This window comes from Labeo rohita, unplaced genomic scaffold (assembly GCF_022985175.1).
Source record: "Labeo rohita strain BAU-BD-2019 unplaced genomic scaffold, IGBB_LRoh.1.0 scaffold_1434, whole genome shotgun sequence".
In the NCBI taxonomy this organism is placed as follows: domain Eukaryota; kingdom Metazoa; phylum Chordata; class Actinopteri; order Cypriniformes; family Cyprinidae; genus Labeo; species Labeo rohita.
This window is the reverse complement of record NW_026127598.1, coordinates 9,807-16,907: the sequence shown is the minus strand read 5'-3', so window position 1 is coordinate 16,907 and position 7,101 is coordinate 9,807. Positions and strand designations below refer to the sequence as shown.

General features: G+C 33.9%; 1 pseudogene; it reads left to right on the top strand.

The window, feature by feature from the left end:
* The first annotated feature begins 604 nt into the window (after positions 1-604).
* LOC127158289 (uncharacterized) lies at positions 605-2,489 on the top strand (annotated as a pseudogene).
* The last annotated feature ends 4,612 nt before the right edge of the window (positions 2,490-7,101 follow it).

Sequence of the window (7,101 nt, the reverse complement as noted above, 5' to 3'; positions counted from 1 at the left end):
ACACAAAGAGACAAAAGACAAATATTAGTGCTGAGAGGAGGAGAAACTTACAGTGCTTTAAAAATGCAAATTTATACACAACTTTATTTACACACTTTGAATTTATGTATTGTGAACTTACAGATAAACGTCTGAATGTCTGTTATATAACTGTGTTTAGTAATTCTGGTGCTTCTAATAATAATGTGTTAAATGTTTTTCACCAAATATCTGACCAATGACTTTGGAGGAGTTTGAAAAATGAGGGTTTCAAATATTTTTCAAAATGTCATTATTGATATTATTGTTATTAGTGCGACTCAAGGAAGGAAGTCAGTGATAGTGAATAACTTTTCAGTAACAAACTAGTTAAATCTCCAATATTTTAATACATTTATTTCTAGAATTTAACAACACGTGTAAAACTGCTAAAAGTATGAAGTGAAACTAACAGTAATGTAAAGAACAGCCTATAGACTGGGTTTCTAAACAATATTTAGTTCTCACACTGAAGAACGTGTTTCACAGACGCTGTTGTCTGGTTAGTGGTTATGGTTTGGCAGTTCACAGGAAATATAGAAGAAACAGATTTCAACACAACACCAGTAACAGTCTGTGTTCAGCTCTCGAGGGAAGATTCAACAGATTGAGGTGTTTACAGAATGACTGCAGGTTAAAACTGCCTGAACTGATCTCAGTTCTCACACTTCTCCATTATGACTGACATTGTGTCACTAAATAACAGCATTTAAACACTCAGTCAGATCAGAGGAAGTGAACAAACACAGGAAGAGCTGATAGTATTTAAAGAAAGAGTTGTGAGCATATAATGAAGAGGAAGACTGACAGAAAGAGAAAATGGCTGATAAGTGTCATTTGTGTCTGCTGGGACTGATCATTCTCTCTTCACTTCTCACAGGTAAACAAATCTCTGTTTTCTCTACAAGACATTTAGTTTAATTAGTCTGGGAAAGAGTTCATTTCAACAAGATCAGTTCATTAAATAAACTTAAGACTATACCCACTTCTACAGGCACCACTACACCACTGATTATATTATATTAATAATAATCACTCAAATGTTCTTGTGTTTCAGGTACCAGTGGAGTGAATGTGACTCATGTGTTCATCAGTTCTGGTGAAAATGTCCGTCTGCCCTGTAATAATCATCTTCATAACTGCACATCAACTACATGGATCTATTACAGACATTCAGCATCAGTTGAACTGATTGGTTTAGGCAAAAAGACACAGAGAGTCATGAGAGACTGAGTCTGGGGTCTGACTGCTCTCTGAACATCAACAACATCATAAAAGAAGATTATGGACTTTACATCTGCCAACAATGGACACGTGTCAATGGACAAAGACTGAGACCTAATGCTTTTGTTTATCTGCATGTTCTTCATGGTAATTTTATGATTATATGATCAGTTTAAAAATTACTTACTGATCTGCTGTTTTCTTCTGAGACTAAATCTGTCGACACTTTAACTCTACAAACTCCAAACTCAGCCCAGATCTTCAGACTGATCTGAAGTTAGTTGCTGTATCTTTTCTAACTGATCCGACTTACGGTTTTCCTAAAAATGACGATTAAATTTGGGAAAAATCCCATAGACTTACATTGACGGAATGTTCAAATGAGCAACACTATTCAAATTCCAACTGTCAAAACTCCCAGAATCCTTTGAGACTCAGTCAAACTTCCCTTCTATGCACTGTATTTATAATCCATTTAAATTCATTCAAACTCATCTATCTATCTATCTATCTGTCTATCTATCTCTCTATCTATCTATCTATCTATCTATCTATCTATCTATCTATCTATGCCTAGCAACCAGAATAACGCTAGTAACTTGCTAGTCATGCTAATAACATGTTAATCATGCTAGTACCTTGCTAATCATTATAACATCATGCTAGTCACATGTTAATCATGTTAATAACATGCTAACAACATTCTATCTATCTCTGACAGACTGTATTGCCTTCAAAACATCCAAACATTAACCTTACATACGTAAACGTTAAACTTTAGAATTCAAACTATTTCAGACTGAAAACCATCAAACGTAAAACTTTTCAAACTTTTTAAAACTTTCTGTTCTGGCTTTTTTATCTAGTTCTTCATTTAAACTCTCACAATGATTGTAAAGTGTGTGATTTGTGTGTTATTTTGTGTTTCAGTCTCTTCATCATCCTCACAGACTGAGATCAGTGCAGGCAGCTCTGTGACTCTCTACTGTCAGTTGTTTTCATATGCTGGAGTCTCTTGTGATGATTGGATCCGTTCTGAGGGAATTCAGCTGTTCTGGGTGAATCAGGCTGGTGATAAACTGACAATATCAGACTCCAGATATCAGATATCAGCTCCAGGACACTGTATCATCACTCTGACTACAACACTCCTGAATGAAGATGACAACAGAGAGTGGAGATGTGAAGTTACTCACAGAAATCAAGTCAGGACCTCAGTCACATACAGGTCCTTTTCAAAAAATTAGCATATTGTGATAAAGTTCATTATTTTCTGTAATGTACTGATAAACATTAGACTTTCATATATTTTAGATTCATTACACACAACTGAAGTGGTTTCAAGCCTTTTATTGTTTTAATATTGATGATTTTGGCATACAGCTCATGAAAACCCAAAATTCATATCTCAAAAAATTAGCATATTTCATCCGACCAATAAAAGAAAAGTGTTTTTAATACAAAAAAAAGTCAACCTTCAAATAATTATGTTCAGTTATGCACTCAATACTTGGTCGGGAATCCTTTTGCAGAAATGACTGCTTCAATGCGGCGTGGCATGGAGGCAATCAGCCTGTGGCACTGCTGAGGTGTTATGGAGGCCCAGGATGCGTCGATAGCGGCCTTAAGCTCATCCAGAGTGTTGGGTCTTGCGTCTCTCAACTTTCTCTTCACAATATCCCACAGATTCTCTATGGGGTTCAGGTCAGGAGAGTTGGCAGGCCAATTGAGCACAGTAATACCATGGTCAGGAAAACATTTACCAGTGGTTTTGGCACTGTGAGCAGGTGCCAGGTCGTGCTGAAAAATGAAATCTTCATCTCCATAAAGCTTTTCAGCAGATGGAAGCATGAAGTGCTCCAAAATCTCCTGATAGCTAGCTGCATTGACCGCAGCTGACATGGCAACCCAGACCATCACTGACTGTGGGTACTTGACACTGGACTTCAGGCATTTTGGCATTTCCCTCTCCCCAGTCTTCCTCCAGACTCTGGCACCTTGATTTCCGAATGACATGCAAAATTTGCTTTCATCCGAAAAAAGTACTTTGGACCACTGAGCAACAGTCCAGTGCTGCTTCTCTGTAGCCCAGGTCAGGCGCTTCTGCCGCTGTTTCTGGTTCAAAAGTGGCTTGACCTGGGGAATGCGGCACCTGTAGCCTATTTCCTGCACACGCCTGTACACGGTGGCTCTGGATGTTTCTACTCCAGACTCAGTCCACTGCTTCCGCAGGTCCCCCAAGGTCTGGAATCGGTCCTTCTCCACAATCTTCCTCAGGGTCCGGTCACCTCTTCTCGTTGTGCAGCGTTTTCTGCCACACTTTTTCCTTCCCACAGACTTCCCACTGAGGTGCCTTGATACAGCACTCTGGGAACAGCCTATTCGTTCAGAAATTTCTTTCTGTGTCTTACCCTCTTGCTTGAGGGTGTCAATGATGGCCTTCTGGACAGCAGTCAGGTCGGCAGTTTTACCCATGATTGCGGTTTTGAGTAATGAACCAGGCTGGGAGTTTTTAAAAGCCTCAGGAATCTTTTGCAGGTGTTTAGAGTTAATTAGTTGATTCAGATGATTAGGTTAATAGCTCGTTTAGAGAACCTTTTCATGATATGCTAATTTTTTGAGATAGGAATTTTGGGTTTTCATGAGCTGTATGCCAAAATCATCAATATTAAAACAATAAAAGGCTTGAAACTACTTCAGTTGTGTGTAATGAATCTAAAATGTATGAAAGTCTAATGTTTATCAGTACATTACAGAAAATAATGAACTTTATCACAATATGCTAATTTTTTGAAAAGGACCTGTATACTTTCAAGAGTTCAGGTGAGAAAACAATCTCATCAATCAGTTTTAGACCTTTATAATGTCAGTAACACTGATGACTATTAATATCACTGAAGCAGAACAAACTGATGTATAAAAGCTTCTTTCAGTCTGACAGAAGAGAAACTCAAAGCTCTGCTGCAAAATAATGAACTGCAGTCAAGTGTAACAGTAATAATGAAGAAACTGAAACTTGACAGCAAAGAGTTTTTTTATTTAATGTGATGATCAGAGTTAAAATATGATGGTTATATTCTACAGCAGGACTTATAACAGTGATTCAAGTTGAACTTAATGTGGCTGAGTGTTGAACATAATAGTTTTTATTTATTTATTTATTATTTTATTTTATTTTTATTTATTTATTTTTTGTGCAAACAGTATCTATTTGCAGTGTGCTGTATTTTACAAAAAAATAAGTCAAACCAGGTCAGTCTTGTATTGTTGAGTGTGTTTATCGGTGTATAAATCACATTTTATTATTACATTCAGAAATAATGTGAAATATTGGTAAATAAAGTGAAAGAGACCATTTAACTACATGACATTATACTATAAAACCAAAACTAAAAAACATCCCTGTTATTGCACAAGGCTCCGTTTTTATAATGAGCCTTTTATGTGTTTTGTTATAAACTTACACAACTTTTAATGTATGCAATGATATAAATCCATTAAATGACAACACTGCTTGATCTAAAAGTATCAATTTAACTAAAATAGTCAGAATATTATTCCCTATAATGCACAAGGCTTTTTTGTTTTGTTTTGTTTTGTTTTGTTTTGTTTTTGATTATGTCTTTATTATTTTTATATTTGGTACTAAAACCATATACCTACTGAAATTCATTAAACTCTGTCACTGTTTAAGATAAAGATATTAGGGTTGTCACGATACCATAAAAAAGACTAACGGTACTATACCAGATGATGTTTCATGATAACAAGTAGCATTACGATACCATGCAGTATTCTGTTAATTTAAAATGAAATTCTACAAAATGAATCAAAATTTCATGAATAAAAAGATGTAAATGAAAACAGAAATAATTTTTCTCTGAATACTTAATTAATGCAAAAGACTGGCTATTGTTATCCATGAAATCATGTAAACAAAAATCTTGCACTGCACAGAGGCTGCATGAAGTGACATTTAAATGTGGTATTTATACATTTAAACTGTATTTATAATTGCATAAATAATGTTATGAGATTAATGTTTTAAATACAAAACTCTGAATATAGAAATATGTATGAAAAGAATGTAATATGATGGGAAACTTAAAACTGCCAGCAGGTGACAGCAAGTGTTCATGACTGAATCACTGAGTCATTTAAACGATTCTTTCAGAACAACTGAATCCTTCAGGAGTGAATCAAATGACTGTTTTTATGAATGTCTTAGTGTATCAGTGATTCACTCAAGCCAACGCTGATTCATATTCGAACACAGAAACTAAACAAAAACAGCACTTTTAACTCTTGCTCGTGTCATACTGCTGAACTGTCAGGAGCATTTTTGCTTGCATATCCTGAAATTTCCAAATTAGCAGATTGTATATTAAAACATATTCATTTAAATGTTATATATATATATATATATATATATATATATATATATATATATATATATATATATATATATATATATATTTTTTTTTTTTTATGTTATTTTTTTAAATAACATCAGACGGTCTGAATCAGACCCTCTCTTCTGATAAACTGCAGCATGAACAACGATGTGCAAGTGCAACGTCTCATTTCAAGCTGAACTGAAGCGTCAGGAAACACTGAATAGCACATAAAGCTACACACAGCATGTACTACACAAAGCACAGCAGAAAGACATTTTGGCAATTAACTTGTAATGTTTCTGCTGGTGTGCATGTTCAAATGAAGGTTTTAAACAGTGTTCCTGCCGTGCATACAACATATGTTACTTTACTACCGTATGGACGATACTACCGTTTAAAAAATGCAATGGCACCGCGGGTATTTTTAAGCTTTAGTATCGTGATACTACCGTAGTACCAGTACATTGTGCAACCCTAAAAGGTATCAAATCATGTGTAAATTACGGAAAATAATATTCCTTATGATACACGGGACTAATTTATCAGATTATGCCATTAGTATGGGAAAAATGGGAAAGCCCTTAAGTTCAGTCTGAAATGTTCTTCTAAAATGAGCATTTGTATCACACACGTTTAGGTTCAGTTCTTTCACATTAATGGCAATATAATATTTTTTCTTTGCCATTAAAATGAAAGAACTTAATATAAACATAATATAATAATAATAAAAAAAAAAAACTATGCTGTCACTGGAGTGGTACACTAAGGTGCAAAAATACATATCGTATTTACCTTAAACAGTACAAATTAGTACCTAATTGTATTTTTATTATTATTATTATATATTTTTTTTATTATGAAAATAAAACTTTGCTAAGACAATTAACAGATTAATAATGTAATTTTGTTTAACAGAAAAATATGGGTTTTGAAAACAAAGTAAAATATCATGAGGTTCTAAATTAATGGCTTTATTTATTTATTTTTATTTATTTATTTATTTATTTATTTTTATGTCTATTTTAAAATCAACCCAAAATGAAATAGAGCAAGGGCAACAGAAAAATAAATGTTCAATATCTTTAACTGATATGTTACAAAAGGTACATTTGTGTGGAGAGAACATACAACCACACACTCACTCACAAATAAACTACTTTAATTAACCAATGTTTCAGCAGGAAGCCTTTGTCAAGATATACAAGATAAACTAATGTTAATTTTAAAAGAAATTTTCAGATGACCTTTAGAAACTTTTGCATCTTCTAATCCATATTATTTGTAATCATGCCTTTTGTGTACTTTCAATATTTACCTTCCATACTGTGGTTTTATTTTTGTGTTATGTCTTTTTATTATTTTATTTTATTTTTACTTACGATATGTTGTTACCTTTACATTGTTCTGCACTAGAAGATCTTGTCAAAAAAAAAAAAGTCTCTGTCAAACATTAAGAACCTTA